At 32.8% G+C, this 17500-nt stretch overlaps 2 non-coding genes across 2 annotated transcripts; one reads left to right on the forward strand and one right to left on the reverse strand.

The window, feature by feature from the left end:
• Window positions 1-269: 269 nt before the first annotated feature.
• Window positions 270-341, reverse strand: TRNAN-GUU (transfer RNA asparagine (anticodon GUU)). Its single transcript has one exon. It is a non-coding gene; the product is annotated as a tRNA-Asn (tRNA).
• A 6277-nt stretch (window positions 342-6618) lies between these two features.
• On the forward strand, window positions 6619-6698 carry TRNAL-UAG (transfer RNA leucine (anticodon UAG)). Its single transcript has one exon. It is a non-coding gene; the product is annotated as a tRNA-Leu (tRNA).
• The last annotated feature ends 10802 nt before the right edge of the window (window positions 6699-17500 follow it).

Below are 17500 nucleotides of genomic sequence, written 5' to 3' on the forward strand. Positions count from 1 at the left end.
CTTCCAAAGGGGGAAGGGCCTTTACTTTCCCCCTGAGGGTAGGAAAATCATGATCGGGATAGCGGACGTAAAGCTATTGAACTTAGGTATGCTCTTTCCTTTTGTCGAAGTGGAATCGTAGAACAGAATGTGATACGATGAGATAGAATGCAATAGAAATAGAAACAAGGATAGCGAACGGGTTACCTACTCCTAAGGGTCAAAGCAAGCCCTTTAATTCAATTCTTTATTCTTACATTAAAATTCTTACATTAAAGAATGAATAAAATCTCCCCAAGTAGGATTCGAACCTACGACCAGTCAGTTAACAGCCGACCGCTCTACCACTGAGCTACTGAGGAACAAGGGGGGATTCGACCTCCTAGAGTTCAACTCCCGCTCTCAACCCATGAACAATATGAGTCCGAAGCTTCTTTCGTAACTCCCATAATTTCTTCGTAGTGGCTCCGTTCCATGCCTCATTTCATAGGGAAGCCCAAAGTGGCTCTATTTCATTCTATTTCACTTCCTAGCACTTCCTATCATTTAATATCCATCCCTTTGGTCTTATTGACATAAGAGATGTCATTTATAGTCTATCTCTTTCTATATATGGAAAGTCAAGAAATTCTCATCGAAACATCGAGAAATTGTGCATATAGAAAACTCTAAAGAAAGAAAAAAAGGAGACCCATGCCATGATTTTCAAATCTTTTCTATTTAGTAGTCTAAGTTTCTCGATGAGGATAATTAATTCGGTCGTTGTGGTCGGACTCTATTATGGATTTCTGACTACATTCTCCATAGGTCCCTCTTAGATCTTCTTTCTCCAATCTTGGATTAGGGAAGAAGGAGATATTCGCGACTACTGGCGATTTCATTATGGGGCAGCTCATGATCTTCATATCGATCTATTATCCACCTCTGTATCTATTCTTTCTTAGCTAAACAGGTGGAAGATCTATCCAATTTGGTTATATTATATCATGGACTCGAAAAACGGATCTGAATTTGACTGAAATGCACGATCTTCACAGGTATCACTTTTCACGATACCTAAAAGGTGGAATAGCGATTTTCGAACCATTTCCTATAAGAGAATGGTTTCCATTACTTTGAGAAATGGATTCTTATATCAAACTATAGCTATTGCATTAAAGAAGAAAAGAAACTAATAGAAGTCGAAGACGCGGAATGATAGTGAATAGAGAGAAAGATTCTTCTGATTTTCTTGTTTCTATCTACTAGACGCCGTAGAGAATTGAGAATTTTCATGTCTTTCAATTCTCGTACTCGTAATTGGAAAGTTATGGAAGGAGACCCATCATTTTGCAATGAAAACAACATATAAAACTCTGGACAATTTCGAAATCAGGCCAAGCGTCTTAATACATATGCAAAAAAATTCATTATTGGCCCACCATTGATTAGAAGATTTAGCTTGTATGAATCGCTATTGGTTTGATACGAATAATGACAATCGTTTCAGTATGTTAAGGATACAGATGTATCCACAATTCATTTAGAGTTACTTAATAGTCTATTTCTTATACCATATCTCTATCCCGTGAAATTCTCGAGCCAAAAGATGGATGCATATGCTGTGTTTCATTTTGCTAAATGATATCAATTAAATGGTGTATCAATTCCATAAATTGCATATAGCAATAAATAAATCAGCAAAATTCTTTCTAATATTTTAGATAGAAGAAACATTTCTTCTATCTAAAATATTAGAAAGAATGTACCCTTCTATCCAAATCCAATTTGCATCGATAAAATAAATCCAAATTCCAGTAGTAGATGAATAATTGCAAATTTGTGTGTGTACGAGATTAGAATAACTTCAAAATAACTGACATAATTTTGTATTTTTCCTGATCAGAAAAATACATGAAAAAGAAAGGAGGTAGAAAAATTTTTGGATTTATGGTTAAAGAAGAAAAAGAAGAAAACAGGGGTTCTGTTGAATTTCAAGTATTCAGTTTCACCAATAAGATACGGAGACTTGCTTCACATTTGGAATTACACAAAAAAGATTTTTCATCGGAAAGAGGTCTACGAAGACTTTTGGGAAAACGTCGACGTTTGCTGGCTTATTTGGCAAAGAAAAATAGAGTACGTTATAAGAAATTAATCGGTCAGTTGAATATTCGGGAGCAGTAATTTAATCGTTCAAATTTTTTTCTTGTTTTATTATTTTTTTAGTAGTCTTATAGTAGTCTTAGATTTTTCATTTTGATGAGCCTCGCTTTGAGGAATTCATGGAATAATCCATTTTCATGGAATAATGAATTAAGGAAGAAAGGATATGAGTCTACCGCTTACAAGAAAAGATCTCATGATAGTCAATATGGGCCCTCAACACCCATCAATGCATGGTGTTCTTCGACTGATCGTTACTCTCGATGGTGAGGATGTTATTGATTGTGAACCCATATTAGGGTATTTACACAGAGGAATGGAAAAAATCGCGGAAAACCGAACTATTATACAATACTTACCTTATGTAACAAGGATATAGAGAGATTGTAGAAAGGGGATAGGATAGTTATTTTTGCAAGAGACTTGTTGTAAATTCCTTAACTTAAGAAAGAAAAAAGAATAAAAACACAGATACATAACATAAAAAAAAGAATAAATAAGACGAGATTCGACCTCCCCCTACATATTTAATTTCCTCTCCTATACAAAAACTAGCAAGACCCACTCCATTGGTAATTCCATCAATAACACCCTTATCAAAAAACTCCGTGAGTTCGGTTAACCCTCTTATACCGAGGGTAAAGACCCTAGTATAGAAAATATCTATATAACCACGATTATATGACCAACTGTATATATTTTTTTTTACTTGATCTAAAAATTCTTTTTTAGGATTTCCTTTGTAAAAAGAGTTTATTAAATCCAAATTCTGAAAAAAAGAATAAGCGGATCCATAGAAGATATATGCTATGAATAAACCAAAGATAGCTAGACTTACAGAAGAAATTGCATTAGTAATAAATTCATATGAATTTACAAAAGAATTAGAACTTTCCTGGGTAAAGTTTATTGAGGGAGTTAACCACTTTGATAATATGGTTAACTCTGCTATTCCATTACCAATTCCTCCATTATCAAAAGAGATTCCTATGAATCCAATGAACAAAGTGAAAAGTAGTAATATAAGAAGAGGAAATAACATAGTATTTCCCGTTTCATGCGGATAGGCAAAAGTTTTTTTAGCCCCAAAAGACGTAGTAAAGGATCCTATCCTATTTCTTGTATTACCTTGAATTTTTGGTATATTTTGTGAAAAAAAAGAAACTCCACTCTTCGTTGTTGATAAAACGAAATCCCTATTCACTCCTTTGGGTATCCTTTTTCCCCATAAGGATATTGAATACAAGGAACTCTCTTTAGTGCTACTGTAATTTTGAAAATGAACACGCAAATACCCATCAAATGTAAGTAAATATATCCGAAACATATAAAAGGCAGTTAATCCTGCAGTAAAGGAGGCTATTATTCCAAAAAAGGGCGAATACAACCAACTATTACTAAGGATTTCATCTTTGGACCAGAAGCAAGCAAGAGGTGGAATACCACAAAGAGAAAGTGTACCCCATAAAAAAGTAGTTCTTGTGATTGGAATGTATTTTCTTAAACCGCCCATAAGAACCATATTTTGACTTTTATCTGGTGAATATCCAACAAGAGGTTCCATTGAATGAATAACGGATCCGGATCCCAAGAACAATAAAGCTTTTGAATAAGCATGAGTGATCAAATGGAATAAAGCAGCTTGATAAGAACCTATACCTAGAGCTAACATCATATAACCCAATTGAGACATTGTAGAATAGGCTAAGCTTCTTTTAATATCTCTCTGAGCAAGAGCTAAAGTAGCTCCTAAGAATAGTGTTATTGTACCTACTAAAGAAATAAAACTCATTATCAAAGGTAAAGATATGAAAAGAGGAAGAAGTCGAGCTAGAAGAAAAATTCCCGCAGCAACCATAGTTGCTGCGTGTATAAGAGCCGAAATAGGAGTGGGCCCTTCCATAGCATCGGGTAACCATACGTGAAGAGGGAATTGTGCGGATTTCGCAACTGCACCAAGGAATAATAAAAAAGCACACAAAGTAGTAAGTAAAGAGTTAATTCCATTATTAGGAATCCAGTTATTAGCTATTTTGAACAAATCCCTAAACTCTAAACTACCTGTTATCCAAAAAAAACCTAAAATTCCTAATAATAGACCAAAATCCCCTACACGATTAGTTACAAAAGCTTTTTGACAAGCACTCGCTGCGATTGGTCGTGTAAACCAAAAGCCTATCAATAAATAAGAACACATTCCCACGAGTTCCCAAAAAAAATAAATTTGTATCAAATTGGAGCTAGTAACCAATCCCAACATGGAAGTATTGAAAAAACTTATATAAACAAAAAATCTCAAATATCCTTCATCGTGAGACCTATAACCATCACTATAAATAAGAACCAGGATTCCTACAGTAGTAATTAGTATTAACATAATAGAAGTAAGTGGGTCAATCAAGTATCCAAATTCTAAAGAAAAATCATTATTGACGGTCCAAGACCATAGATATTGATAGATCGAACTTCCATTTATTTGTTGAATAGACAGTTGAACTGAGAATACCATAGCTATACTTAAGAGTAAAACACTAGGAAAAGCCCATATGCGACGAAGATTTTTTGTTGCTGTCGGAATAAGAATAAGGCCAAATCCCATTGACATAATAACTGGAAGTGGGAGAAGAGGGATTACCCATGCATATTGATATGTATGTTCCATAAGAAAAGAAATTGCAATTTTTACTTCAATTTTTACTTCAATTTTTCTATAAAATTGTTTCCGATTCACCAAACCAATTCTTATCTCTTTCTGAAAGAATAAATAAAAAGAATAAGAAAAAATACTGAAATTCTTAATTTTTCCAAAATTTATCTCATTGAAATAATTAAAAATTAAGAATGGGTTTAGTTGGTTAAATTAAAAAAGTTAATAAAATAACTAGGTAACGAAGTTATTTTATTAACTAAATAAAGATATTTATAAAAATAAAAAAAAAAAAGTGGAATCATTTTACTTTCTATTCATAATTCATTTTTATATTTCTTTAAAACAAAGATGAAACAGCTCTCTTGTTCCATAATTAACTGATTGAGTGAATTCCAATGAAAACCTATGTTTATAAGAAATTATCGAATAGTCCTTACTTCATATAGAACTAAAATTCTAATGACTATAAATTACCTAAGTTTTAGAATGTCTTGTTTAAGAGACTCAGTATTTTTTGTTTTGATTGGAATTCCTTTCCTTTATGGAATACCATTCTGAACTTAATTAACTATTTTCATTTTCCCTTCTTTTTATCCCCCCGTCTTATCTTATATGGGGGATAGGCTTCCATACCATATATCTATATATGGAGTATACTTGATATATAAATAGATATAAATAGATTTAAATGAGAAACCCTTCTATATATTCTATATTATTAAAAAAAAAGTATAAAATATATAAAGAAAAAATGTTAAAAAATTCTTGTTGTCTTATCCGCATTAGACAAAATGAAGTAAAAAATAATTCAAAATTTAAGTATCTTTCAGTATCTAAGTATAAATACTAATAAAAAGAAGAAAGAAGGATTGATTTGCAGCAATAGATGTCTTTCACATACAACTAGAAAAAAGTAATTTCCTTTTTGAATGGCAGTTCCAAAAAAACGTACTTCAATGTCAAAAAAGCGTATTCGTAAAAATATTTGGAAGAAAAAGACTTATTTTTCCATAGTACAATCTTATTCTTTAGTAAAATCAAGATCATTTTCGAGCGGTAATGAGCATCCAAAACCAAAGGGTTTTTCTGGGCAACAAACAAATAATAAGATTTTGGAATAATATGAATTGACTTATCAAAAAAGAATTCCAATTATTTAATAATTTGGATTCTTCTTTGAATGTACTTTTATGTGTCGAATTACTCGGTACAATATTCTTAGAACAAAAAACCCCTCTTATCTTATATATACAAGAAAAAAAAAGTTTTGTTTGGTATACTGTGTGCTAAGTATTCTTTTCCTATCAATGAACTTTTCATAATTTTCCTAATAGAATCCTCATATTCTATTAGGAAAATTATGAAAAGTGGAGTATTCTTACAATAGGACTTACAACTTCCACCTATCTTCTCCAAAATCATAAGGTTAGTAAATCTTATTAATAAGAGCATAAAGACTTTCATTCTAGAAATTTTTAAAAAATCCAAAAAGCCTTTTCTATTTATCCATTTTATTTTAATTTCATCATTAAATAGAAACCCTTTTGGATTTTTTTCATTGTATTGAAAGAATTTTCAAAATGTAAAGGGGAAATTAATTAGAAAAAATTAGTTCTATAATTGCAAGTTAGAAAAAAGAAGTTCCAACTCTTTCAAGCAGTGTTTGTGTTTCTATTGGGCAAAGCAAGAGTTTATTGTAAAAAAAAAAAATGGAAACGATACTACCAAACGAAGTCTATTTTAATGAAAACTCTAATGTTCCTAAATTTTATGGACTTTCCCAATATCGACGATTCCCAAGATAATAGCTATTATTCTTTTAAGTTACCTATTATTTGAAGTTAGCCGCCATGGTGAAATTGGTAGACACGCTGCTCTTAGGAAGCAGTGCTCAAGCATCTCGGTTCGAATCCGAGTGGCGGCATTCTTGAAAAAGAATACAATAGATTAGAAATCAATTCGAAATTTACAATTTTGTAATGGGACCTTCCCCTTATGCTATTTGCAACTTTAGAACATATACTAACTCATATCTCTTTCTCAACGATTTCAATTGTGATTACGATTCATTTTATAACCTTATTAGTTCGTGAACTTGGAGGATTACGCGATTCGTCAGAAAAAGGAATGATAGTTACTTTTTTCTCTATAACAGGATTCTTAGTTTCTCGTTGGGCTTCCTCGGGACATTTTCCATTAAGTAATTTATATGAGTCATTGATCTTCCTTTCATGGGCCCTGTATATTCTTCATACCATTCCTAAAATACAGAACTCTAAAAATGATTTAAGCACAATAACTACGCCAAGTACTATTTTAACGCAAGGCTTTGCCACATCGGGTCTTTTAACTGAAATGCATCAATCCACGATACTAGTACCTGCTCTACAATCTCAGTGGTTAATGATGCATGTCAGTATGATGTTATTAAGCTATGCAACTCTTTTGTGCGGATCCTTATTATCTGCCGCTATTCTAATCATTAGATTTCGAAATAATTTCCATTTCTTTTCTAAAAAGAAAAAAAATGTTTTAAATAAAACATTTTTCTTTAGTGATATTAAATATTTTTATGCAAAAAGAAGTGCTTTAAAAAGAACCTCTGTCCCTTCATTTCCAAATTATTACAAATATCAATTAACGGAGCGTTTGGATTCTTGGAGTTATCGTGTCATTAGCCTAGGATTTACCCTTTTAACCGTAGGTATTCTTTGTGGAGCAGTATGGGCTAATGAGGCCTGGGGATCCTATTGGAATTGGGATCCTAAGGAAACTTGGGCATTTATTACTTGGACCATATTCGCAATTTATTTACATAGTAGAACAAATCCAAATTGGAAGGGTACGAATTCTGCACTTATAGCTTTGATAGGATTTCTTATAATTTGGATTTGTTATTTTGGTATAAATCTATTAGGAATAGGCTTACATAGTTATGGTTCGTTTACATTAACACCTAAATGATTACATAAAATAAAACCTTCATGAAATGAAGGTTTTTACTTTTATGTTTTATTTGAGAACCCCTTGAACGCCTTATCAAAGGGTTCTCAAAAATTCGAGATAGATCTAATTATACTTTTTTACTTATTTCTGCATTATATACTTTTTTACTTATTTCTGCATTAATAGAGCAGACGAGTAAAAAAAAGCAAACCTATTTAGGATAATAATTGGATAAGAGAGCCTCTACCCTGTCAACGGATAGGGAGAGAACAAAATCTGGATAAATACCAATTCCTATTACTGGTAAAAAGATACAGATTAAAATAAAGAGTTCTCGTGGTCCAGAATCCACAAAATTTGCGTTTGGAACATTAAATAGCTTGTATCCATAGAACATCTGGCGTAACATAGATAATAAATAAATAGGAGTTAATATCATTCCAATTGCCATTACAAAAGTAATTAGTGTTTTTGGCATTAACAGAAATTTTGGACTAGTAATTAGTCCAAAAAATACTACTAATTCTGCGACAAAACCACTCATTCCTGGTAAGGCAAGAGAAGCCATTGAAAAGCTACTAAACATGGTAAAAATTTTAGGCATTGGGATAGATATTCCCCCCAGTTCTTCGAGATAAACAAGACGCATTCTATCAGAAGCGGTTCCTGCCAAGAAAAAAAGTGTAGCACCAATAAATCCATGGGATAATATTTGTAAAATAGCTCCATTGAGTCCAATGTTGGTTATGGAACCAATTCCTATAATTATGAAACCCATGTGAGATACAGAGGAATAAGCTATTCTTTTTTTGAAATTTCGTTGACCAAGAGAAGTTGAAGCTGCATAGATTATTTGGATCGCTCCTATTATTACTAACCAGGGCGAAAATAGATAATGAGCATGAGGTAACAATTCCATGTTGATCCGAATCAATCCATATGCTCCCATCTTTAATAATATTCCCGCTAAAAGCATACATGTACTATAATGTGCTTCCCCATGGGTATCTGGTAACCACGTATGTAGGGGTATAATCGGCAATTTGACAGCATAAGCAATAAGGAAGCCAAAATATAAAAGTATTTCCAAGGTTGCAGGGTATGATTGATTAATTAATCTTTCCAAATCTAATCCTGGTTCGTTGGAACCATATAAGCCCATACCCAGAACTCCGATTAAGAAAAAAATGGAACCGCCTGCAGTATACAAAATAAACTTTGTAGCTGAATATAGACGCCTCTTCCCCCCCCACATGGATAAAAGTAAGTAAACAGGAATTAATTCTAACTCCCACATGATAAAAAAAAGTAAAAGGTCTCGCGAAGAAAATAATCCTATTTGACCACTATACATTGCGAGCATCAGGAAATAGAATAATCGCGAATTCCGTGTAATTGGCCAAGCTGCTAAAGTAGCTAAAGTAGTGATAAATCCTGTCAATAAAATAGATCCTAATGAAAGTCCATCGATTCCCAATCTCCAGTGGAAATCGAAGACATCTATCCATTTATAATCCTCCTTTAATTGGATTAAGGGATCCTCCAGTTGGAAATGATAACAGAACGCATAAGTCATTAGAAGGAATTCTAATAAACAAATAGATATAGTATACCACCTAACGACTTTGTTTCCCTTATGAGGTAAAAAGAAAATTAATGAACCTGCAAATATCGGCAAAACAACAAGTATTGTTAACCAAGGAAAATAACTCATGATAAAGTGATAAAGACAAGATACGTTTTGACCAGAAAAGCCCGTGCTCGATTATTTCGAGCACAGGCTTCTTCGGTAAAGAGGAATCAGACGATTCGAGTGAAGTTTTTTGTAACGTATCAATAAGATAGAGCCATGCTACGTGTTGTTTCAGGCCCTAAATAAACGCGGACACTTAAAAAATCTGTCGGGCAGGCAGATTCACATCTCTTACAACCCACACAATCTTCGGTTCTCGGCGCGGAAGCAATTTGCTTGGCTTTACATCCATCCCAGGGTATCATTTCTAATACATCTGTTGGACAAGCTCGTACACATTGAGTGCATCCTATACATGTATCGTAAATTTTTACGGAATGTGACATTGGATCTATAAATTTTTCTTTTCAACATAAAATTTTTCGATCTGGTAAAAATGAAATTAGTACTATAATGAGTCATATGTATTGTAGACACCAGACGAAGCAATGGTTTATCCAAACTTCAAAAAAAAAAATCTATTTTTTAATCTGTTTGTGAGAAAGCGTGAAGAGAGCCAAGAGACTTTAATTTTGGATTTCAACAATAAATAAGAAATAAGAAAGAATTTTACGAATTGTACAGACGAATTCGAATTAGCCAATAAATTGGCTATCGTCTTTTCAATATAAATTATTGCAATATTCAAATTGCAATATCAATGAATTACAAATACAAAAATTCATTTAAGTGAAAAAGAATACTATGCAATAATCTACTAAAAAAAATGGATATTCTCAAATAATACTAAGAAAATAGTATTGATTTCTATTTATTTTATATGTGCGCCTTTGTTTAGAGGATTCTATGTCTAATTATTCAAAAGTCTAATTATTCAATAAATTAGATTGATTGATACGAGTGGATTTCCTATTACGATGGATGGAAGAAAGAATGGATAGTCCAATAGCGGCTTCAGCAGCTGCAAGGGCTATAACAAAAATTGCGAAAATATCTCCTTTTAATTGGCGACTATCAAATAGATCAGAAAATGTTACGAGATTTAGATTAATTGAATTCAGTATAAGTTCAAGACATATTAGAGCTCTAACCATGTTTCGGCTTGTGATCAATCCATAGATACCAATCGAAAATAAATAGACACTCAAAAAAAGTACATGCTCAAACATCATTAACTAACTCCTTATCAATCTCGATTCATTTCAATATGAGGGCAAGAATTGAACCGATTCAATTAATTACAATAGAACAATTACACAACAAAAGAAAAAAAAAAAAAAAAAAAAGGAGGTATTTGTTGGCAGTAGATGGATTTTACTAAATCAAAATTGTGATTCTTTAGTTATTTATTTTAGATTTGCAATTCTTATAATTTGTACTTTTTCTAAGTTTTCTTATTGCCGAGCCATAGTAATTGCACCTATTAAAGAAACTAGAAGAATTATGGAAATGAGTTCAAACGGAAGATAAAAATCGGTTGCTAAATGAATTCCAATTTGTTGAACATTATTTATGAGACCCTGTTCTACTATTTGGTTTGATCTTGTAGTCCAAAGAATTCCATACCACGACGTATCTGGGATAGTAGTCATTAGTGAAAAAACAATAGTTATACAAACGAGTGAAGTGAACCCATCTCCAATAGTCCAATAATTCTTATCTTTAGACCATTCTGAGCCATTTACGAACATTACAGCGAATATGATCAAGACATTTATGGCTCCCACATAAATAAGAAGTTGTGCGACAGCTACAAAGTAGGAATTTAATAAAAAATAGAATAAGGATATACAAACAAGAACTAATCCCAGCGAAAAGGCAGAATAAATGGGGTTGGTAAGTAATACTACTCCTAGACCCCCTAGTAGAAGAACAAATCCCCCAAATAGCATAAGAATCTCATGTATTGGTCCAGGTAAATCCATTATGGATAAAAAGAAATTAATAGTATAAAATTTTTCATGAACTGACTAAAACTAAAGGATTCAAGGAAGGAAAAAAGGATTAGGGTATTTTTTTGTGTATTAAACTTATAGTTATAAATTATATTATATCACGAAAATCTAGTCTGATTTAAAATAAGAAATAATTTCCAATAAGCAGTAGTTTTTCGTTTTTCTTTATAGTTTAATTTTAAAGTTTAATAAAGAATTATTAGATTTTTATAACAGAAAGACAAAATCAAAGTTTAGTAATCAGTAATCGTTCTTGAATTCGAAGATTTTTCTTTGTTTATTTTACTTTCAGACGAATTCCTAATTGTTTGAATTGTGTAATCTCCCATTATGGAGATTGGTAACCGACTTAAAGCAATTTGATTGTAATTCAATTCATGACGATCATAGGTAGAAAGTTCATATTCTTCAGTCATTGATAAACAGCTTGTTGGACAGTACTCAACACAATTGCCACAAAATATACAAACTCCGAAATCAATACTATAATTAAGCAATTGTTTTCTTTTAATATCCTTTTCAAATCTCCAATCCACAACGGGTAAATCTATCGGACATACGCGAACACATACTTCACAAGCAATACATTTATCAAATTCAAAGTGGATTCGCCCTCGGAAACGCTCTGGTGTAATTGATTTTTCATAAGGGTAGTGAATCGTTATAGGTAAACGATTTGTGTGGGATAAGGTAGTTATGAAACTTTGACCTATGTACCTTGTAGCACGTATTGTTTGTTGACCATAACTCATGAACCCAGTTACCATAGGGAACATATTCATTCTAAATATCTATGAAAAAGATATGTTTCTTTCTCTTGTTTGAGAGAGCTTTTGTGTTGAAAATATTCTTACTATTATTGTATTATCTTATTTATAGTGAAACAAGTTGAGAAGAGGTTGTTAATAAGAGATTGCCCAGGGAAATAGGTAAAAGAAATTTCCATCCAAGATTTAATAACTGATCCATTCTCATCCTCGGTAAAGTCCATCTTATTGTGATAGAAATGAAGAGAAATAAATAAGCTTTAGTTAATGTAATAAATATACCCATTGTCATTTCCAAAATTCCAACTGCTTTATTCATTTGGAAAAAATCAAAAAAGGATATATAGGGAATAGATAAATTCCACCCGCCCAAGTAGAGAACTGTTACAAATAAAGAAGAAACTAATAAATTTAGGTAAGAAACAAGATAAAATAAACCATATTTGATACCGGAATATTCAGTTTGGTAACCTGCTACTAATTCTTCCTCCGCTTCTGGTAAATCAAAGGGTAATCTTTCACATTCTGCCAAAGAAGAAATTAAAAAAACCAGAAAACCTATAGGCTGACGCCAAATATTCCATCCAAAAAAACCGTATTTTGACTGTGCTTCAACTATATCAACTGTACTTGAACTGTTAGATAATCATAGTCGGTGATAACATCACAGTTCCCACCGCTATTTCAAAACCGTACATGAAACCTTAGCTTCATACGGCTTCTCTATGATCAGAAAAAGGAAAGGACTGTTTTGTTCCTAGCCCCGGGGGCGTAGATAGAATTAGATAAAATAAAATAGATTTGAAAGTCCTAAATTAGACCAAAGGAATTCCGTCTGCTAGAATAAGAAAAAGCGCTTCCGAATTGATCTCATCCTTTATAATATAATGAAAATTTTTCTTTGTTCAGTAATAACTTAATCTTGGAATAAAACACTTGTTACTTGTTATAGGAATTCAATTAATAAATGGAAAGAGTTGGGTATTAGTTCATGAGCAATTCTGCATGAATATGGATAGAGGAAGGAAATAATGAAAATTTTTTCTAGTGCACTCCATATCTTTTTTACTATTCTTCTTTCCCCAGGGAGGGGGTATTTAAAAAGAAAAAATGGATAAAGGGTTAATTCGTTCTTGATAGCCATTTCCTTAACAAGTGAATGGGAACATACTCTGGATCGGAATCCGAAGAAAGTACTACTTGATAATTTCTACAAATTGCAAGTCCTTATTATGATTCCTTTTATGGGCAAAAATCTCTAATGTTTTAGATTTTCCATTACTAATCCTTTATGTACTTTAGTGTTCCTAACCCTTCACTAACTTTTGGTGGATTCTTCTTATGGATTATTAAGTTATAGTAATAACTAGGAGTATTCTAGTAATGGAATTCCATATCGTGAATCCTTTATTCTTGGCCGCTTCAAGATATGATGACTAATTAAAAAATATCAACCTTGGGATAAAGAGTTTACACTGCTTATGTTTACTTCCACTTTTTTCTTGTACGTAGGAAATGAGATTTTTTCTTTTTACTACAAATTTATAAGCTGTTTTGTTTCACTCATATAGCTATCTAGTTTAACTTACCAACCCAAATACTAAATAAGAAAAGGAATATAAATAGTTAATGGATTTTATAGGAAAAAGATCTATTTTAACGAATCACACGTAGAGATATTGCTAGCACACAAAAAGTTAATGGTATTTCATAACTAATGGATTGAGCAGCAGCTCGTAGACCGCCTGAAAAAGAATATTTATTATTTGAGCTATATCCTGCCATAAGAAGACCAATAGGAGCTATACTTGAAATGGCAATCCATAAAAAAACACCAATACTAAGATCGGCTAAAACAAAATGATATCCCAAAGGGATAACTAAAAAACTTAATAAAACTGATATGACTGCTATAGAGGGTCCAATGCTAAATAAAGAAATATCTCCTCGGGATGGCAGAATATCTTCTTTAAAAAGTAGCTTAGTCCCATCTGCTATAGCTTGAAGCAGGCCCAGGGGGCCAGCATATTCAGGACCAATACGTTGTTGTATCGACGCAGATATTTCTCTTTCTAACCACACAATTACGAGTACCTCTATTGTTATTCCCAAAAGGAGGGTCAAAATGGGTAGAATCGATATCAGTCCATAGACTTCTTTTAATAATTCCAATTTCGAAAAAGAATTGATAGTTTCTACCTCTACCCTATCTATTATCATTTCAACGATCAACTTCCCCCATAATGATATCTATACTACCTAATATCGTCATGATATCAGCCAATTTCATTTTTTTAACTAGCTGAGGAAGAATTTGCAAATTAATAAACCCGGGTGGACGGATTTTCCATCTCCAGGGGAAAAGGCTATCATCTCCTACTAGATAAATCCCTAATTCACCTTTTGGGGCTTCTACTCTTACATAAAGCTCTTGTCTTGACAATTCAAAATTGGGCGAAGGTTTTTTACCAAGAAATTTATACTCAAAATCATTCCATTCAGAATTATTTTCTTTCTTAAAGCGTCGGACTTCTAAATTTTCATAAGGTCCTCCAGGAATTTTTTCTACAGCTTGTTGAATTATTTTGATGGATTCCCTCATTTCACCAATTCGTACTAAATAGCGAGCTAACGAATCCCCTTCTTTTTGCCATTGGACTTTCCAATCAAATTGGTTGTAAGACTCATAAGGATCTACTTTACGAAGATCCCATTGTATTCCAGAAGCTCGTAACATCGGTCCCGATAAGCCCCAATTTACTGCTTCTTCTCCGCTAATAAAACCTACTCCTTCAACTCGCTCTAAAAAAATTGGATTCTGTGTAATAAGTTGTTGATATTCAACAACTCCGCGTAAAAAATAATCACAGAAATCTAAACATTTATCGATCCATCCATAAGGTAGATCGGCGGCTACTCCTCCGATGCGAAAGTAATTGTGCATCATTCGCATACCTGTAGCAGCTTCAAATAGATCATATATTAATTCTCTCTCTCTAAAAATATAGAAAAAAGGAGTCTGTGCGCCGAGATCCGCCATAAAAGGTCCAAGCCATAGCAAGTGAGAAGCTATCCGGCTTAATTCTAACATAATTACCCTAATATAGCTGGCTCTTTGTGGTATTTGAATATTCTCCAAGAATTCTGGTGCATTTACTGTTATTGCTTCTGTAAACATAGTAGCTAAATAATCCCACCTTGTTACATAAGGTAAGTATTGTATAATAGTTCGGTTTTCCGCGATTTTTTTCCATTCCTCTGTGTAAATACCCTAATATGGGTTCACAATCAATAACATCCTCACCATCGAGAGTAACGATCAGTCGAAGAACACCATGCATTGATGGGTGTTGAGGGCCCATATTGACTATCATGAGATCTTTTCTTGTAAGCGGTAGACTCATATCCTTTCTTCCTTAATTCATTATTCCATGAAAATGGATTATTCCATGAATTCCTCAAAGCGAGGCTCATCAAAATGAAAAATCTAAGACTACTATAAGACTACTAAAAAAATAATAAAACAAGAAAAAAATTTGAACGATTAAATTACTGCTCCCGAATATTCAACTGACCGATTAATTTCTTATAACGTACTCTATTTTTCTTTGCCAAATAAGCCAGCAAACGTCGACGTTTTCCCAAAAGTCTTCGTAGACCTCTTTCCGATGAAAAATCTTTTTTGTGTAATTCCAAATGTGAAGCAAGTCTCCGTATCTTATTGGTGAAACTGAATACTTGAAATTCAACAGAACCCCTGTTTTCTTCTTTTTCTTCTTTAACCATAAATCCAAAAATTTTTCTACCTCCTTTCTTTTTCATGTATTTTTCTGATCAGGAAAAATACAAAATTATGTCAGTTATTTTGAAGTTATTCTAATCTCGTACACACACAAATTTGCAATTATTCATCTACTACTGGAATTTGGATTTATTTTATCGATGCAAATTGGATTTGGATAGAAGGGTACATTCTTTCTAATATTTTAGATAGAAGAAATGTTTCTTCTATCTAAAATATTAGAAAGAATTTTGCTGATTTATTTATTGCTATATGCAATTTATGGAATTGATACACCATTTAATTGATATCATTTAGCAAAATGAAACACAGCATATGCATCCATCTTTTGGCTCGAGAATTTCACGGGATAGAGATATGGTATAAGAAATAGACTATTAAGTAACTCTAAATGAATTGTGGATACATCTGTATCCTTAACATACTGAAACGATTGTCATTATTCGTATCAAACCAATAGCGATTCATACAAGCTAAATCTTCTAATCAATGGTGGGCCAATAATGAATTTTTTTGCATATGTATTAAGACGCTTGGCCTGATTTCGAAATTGTCCAGAGTTTTATATGTTGTTTTCATTGCAAAATGATGGGTCTCCTTCCATAACTTTCCAATTACGAGTACGAGAATTGAAAGACATGAAAATTCTCAATTCTCTACGGCGTCTAGTAGATAGAAACAAGAAAATCAGAAGAATCTTTCTCTCTATTCACTATCATTCCGCGTCTTCGACTTCTATTAGTTTCTTTTCTTCTTTAATGCAATAGCTATAGTTTGATATAAGAATCCATTTCTCAAAGTAATGGAAACCATTCTCTTATAGGAAATGGTTCGAAAATCGCTATTCCACCTTTTAGGTATCGTGAAAAGTGATACCTGTGAAGATCGTGCATTTCAGTCAAATTCAGATCCGTTTTTCGAGTCCATGATATAATATAACCAAATTGGATAGATCTTCCACCTGTTTAGCTAAGAAAGAATAGATACAGAGGTGGATAATAGATCGATATGAAGATCATGAGCTGCCCCATAATGAAATCGCCAGTAGTCGCGAATATCTCCTTCTTCCCTAATCCAAGATTGGAGAAAGAAGATCTAAGAGGGACCTATGGAGAATGTAGTCAGAAATCCATAATAGAGTCCGACCACAACGACCGAATTAATTATCCTCATCGAGAAACTTAGACTACTAAATAGAAAAGATTTGAAAATCATGGCATGGGTCTCCTTTTTTTCTTTCTTTAGAGTTTTCTATATGCACAATTTCTCGATGTTTCGATGAGAATTTCTTGACTTTCCATATATAGAAAGAGATAGACTATAAATGACATCTCTTATGTCAATAAGACCAAAGGGATGGATATTAAATGATAGGAAGTGCTAGGAAGTGAAATAGAATGAAATAGAGCCACTTTGGGCTTCCCTATGAAATGAGGCATGGAACGGAGCCACTACGAAGAAATTATGGGAGTTACGAAAGAAGCTTCGGACTCATATTGTTCATGGGTTGAGAGCGGGAGTTGAACTCTAGGAGGTCGAATCCCCCCTTGTTCCTCAGTAGCT

Source organism: Triticum urartu, unplaced genomic scaffold (genome assembly GCF_056163025.1).
Source record: "Triticum urartu cultivar PI428250 unplaced genomic scaffold, HENAU_Tu73 scaffold2, whole genome shotgun sequence".
Classification (NCBI taxonomy): domain Eukaryota; kingdom Viridiplantae; phylum Streptophyta; class Magnoliopsida; order Poales; family Poaceae; genus Triticum; species Triticum urartu.